Consider the following 3,254-nt stretch of genomic DNA (forward strand, 5'->3'; position numbering starts at 1 on the left):
TCAGGATCAGGGCTTATTTTTGTATATCTCATGATACACAAAAGTTTTAGGTGATTTACATCATCTTCTGGCCAGGAGGCCTGCTGACAGTTTATGGCCCTCTCTCCTAACAAAGGTTAGTTAGCTAAGAAAAGTCTTATATTCTTTTATAGTGATTTTCGTAAAGTCAGGTGCTAGACACATGACAAAGTTGCATTCCTATAAGGCAAAAGTGTAGTGAGCTACAGGAAAGGAATTTATTAACTTAAGATCTGATGTTGTTAAATCAAAGGCTACTACTTATATTCTCTACATGTGATTAATATATTTCCAAGGATACAATAGATAAACTTTGCAGCAAGCATTGATTCAACAATGAAATCTTTTTTTAGTACTATTCTAATGATTTTTACTTCTTCAACAAATTCCTGTATTTTAGGATATTAGGCTTTCTGTCCTTGCATGGCTGGGAGGCTGTAAACAGTCACATTCATAGTTGTAAAAGCCCGGACAAACTTGTCATGCAAGTTAGAAAGCTATCAGAGGGGCTTGGATTGGAGCACTCCTATTAAGCCGAGGAGAACTTTTAACTGCAGCTCTGAATTAATGTTTTCAGAGATAGGTGGTTGGGCGGAAGCCCCCGTAAGTATTAGAGGACTTGATAAGAGTTGTAAGATAGTAAGGCAGTCAGACTCCGATTTTCTTTGGGTTAGATGCTCAGGTAAGTCCAGGGGGTTCCTCGAGTCCTGATTAGCCTTTGCCCGTCAGGCCTCTTCCCCAATTGACCATTGCCACGGGTAGGATTTCCCTCGCTGGCTCCCGGCACACAATATTTATTCTTCTAATCTATGAACACGGTATATTTCTCCATCTATTAGTGTCCTATTTGATTTCTTTCTCCAGTGTCTTATAGTTTTCTATAGAAGTCTTTTGTTCTTTTCCTCCTCCCAGCCCAAACCCTCCCTATCCCAGTTTTAGCACGGCACTGGCCTCAGTCTTGACAGGAAGGGGACGGGCCCAAGATGGCAGCAGCCGACGGCAACCACTCGTTCTACCCCATCACAATGCTCATAGACAAGCTCCGCAATGAGGATATTCAGCTTTGCCCCAACAGCATCTAGAAGCTTTCCACCATTGCTTTGACCCTTGGGGTCGAAAGGGCCCAGAGTAAACTTCTGCCCTTCCTTACAGACACAGTCTACGATGAGGACGAGGTCCTTTTAGACCTGGCAGAGCAGCTGGGCACCTTTACCACTCTGGTGGGTGGCCTCGAGTACATGCACTGCCTGCTGCTGCCCCTGAAGTTGCTGCCCACGGTGGAGGAGACGGTGGTGCTGGATAAGGCAATGGAATCCCTGCGGGACATCTCGCATGAGCACTCCCCCTCCGACCTTGAGGTCCACTTCGTGCCCCTGGTGAAGTGGCTGGCGGGTGGAGCCTGGTTCACCTCCCACACTTCAGCCTGCCGCCTCTTCTCTGTCTGCTACCCCCATGTGTCCAGTGCCATCAAGGCAGAGCTTCAACAGTACTTCCAGAACCTATGCTCAGATGACACCCCCATGGTGCGGTGACCCACAGCCTCCAAGGTTGGGGAGTTCGCCAAGGTGCTGAAGCTGGACAACATCAAGAGCGAGATCATCCCCATGTTCTTCAACCTGGCCTCTGACGAGCAGGACTCAGTGCGGCTGCTAGCAGTGGAGGCATGCGTGAACATTGCCCAACTCCTGCCACAGAAGGCCCTGGAGGACTTGGTGATGGCCACCCTGTGCCAGGCTGCTGAGAACGAGTCCTGGCGCGTCCGTTACATGGTGGCCGACAAGTTCACAGGGCTCCAGAAAGCAGTGTGGCCTGAAATCACCCAGAAGAACCTGGGTCCTTCCTTCCAGAACCTGATGAAAGACTGTGAGGCTGACTGAGGTGTGGGCTGCCGCCTCTGACAAGGTCAAAGAATTCTGTTAAAATCTCTCAGCTGACTGTCGGGAGAATGTGATCATGACCCAGATCTTGCCCTGCATCAAGGAGCTGGTGTCTGATGCCAACCAGCACGTCAAGTCAGCCCTGGCCTCCATCATCATGGGCCTCTTTCCGATTCTGGGCAAAGACAGCATGATCAAGCACCTCCTGCACCTCTTCCTGGCTCAGTTGAAGGACGAGTGCCCGGAGGTGCGGCTGAACATCATCTCCAACTTGGACTGCATGAACGAGGTGATCGGCATCAGGCAGCTGTTGAAGTCCCTACTCCCTGCCATCCTGGAGCTTGCGGAAGATGCCAAGTGGCGGGTGCAGCTGGCCATCATCGAGTATATCCCTCTGCTGGCAGGACAACTGTGGGTGGAGTTCTTTGATGAGAAATTCAACTGCTTGTGCATGGCCTGGCTTGTGGATCATGTCTATGCCATCCGCGAGGCGGCCACCAGAAACCTCAAGAAGCTGGTGGAGAGGTTCGGGAAGGAGTGGGCCCATGCGACTATCGTCCCCAAGGTCTTGGCCATGTCTGGGGACCCCAACTACCTACACCGCATGACCACACTCTTCTGTATCAATGTGCTGTCTGAGATCTGTGGGCAGGACATCACTACCAAGCACATGCTGCCTACCGTGCTGCACATGGCCGGGGACCCTGTTGCCAACTTCCGCTTCAACGTGGCCAAGTCCCTGTAGAACATCGGGCCCATCCTGGACAACAGCACGCTGCAGAGCGAGGTCACGCCCGTCCTTGAGAAGCTGACCCAGGGCCAGGACGTGGACGTCAAGTACTTCGCCCAGGAGGCTCTGACTGTTCTGTCTCTCGCCTGATGCTGGAAGAGGACCCACCGCCGGCCTACAGTGTCCACCTTCTCCAGCCAGGCCCCTCCCTGTGGGGACAGTGGGGGTCCTTTGGGTGTCACTCCCCGTGCATGGTCTGACCCCAGGTCCCTCCCCCGGCACGGTTCCTCCCTCAGACCGGGACTCCGACTCCTCACGTCCACCCCTCACGGGGCTGGGGGCGCACAGGGTGGGACGGAGCAGAGCCCTGGGAGGACGGGGCCACTCCTGCCAGGTGGGGAGTGGCGCAAGCACCCTGGTCGCCAGCCAGTGCTGCTGCATGGGGGCCCCTCCCCCATCTCCTCTGCCTCCCTCCCTTCCTCCTGGTGGTTTTTTGTGTCAGTTGTGCCGTTTTTATTTTATTCCCTTTCCCCCCTTTTCACAGAGAAATAAATGTCTAGAAATTTTAAAAAAGAAGCCTTTTGTTGCTTTAGGTAGATATATCTCGAAGTATTTTATTCTTTTCATTG

General features: G+C 52.2%; 1 pseudogene; it reads left to right on the plus strand.

Moving 5' to 3' along the window:
* The first annotated feature begins 986 nt into the window (after positions 1–986).
* LOC148773174 (serine/threonine-protein phosphatase 2A 65 kDa regulatory subunit A beta isoform pseudogene) lies at positions 987–2,775 on the plus strand (annotated as a pseudogene).
* The last annotated feature ends 479 nt before the right edge of the window (positions 2,776–3,254 follow it).

The sequence above is a fragment of the Moschus berezovskii genome, chromosome Y, assembly GCF_049115385.1.
Source record: "Moschus berezovskii isolate FMDL1 chromosome Y, NW_MosBer_1.0, whole genome shotgun sequence".
Taxonomy (NCBI): Eukaryota; Metazoa; Chordata; class Mammalia; order Artiodactyla; family Moschidae; genus Moschus; species Moschus berezovskii.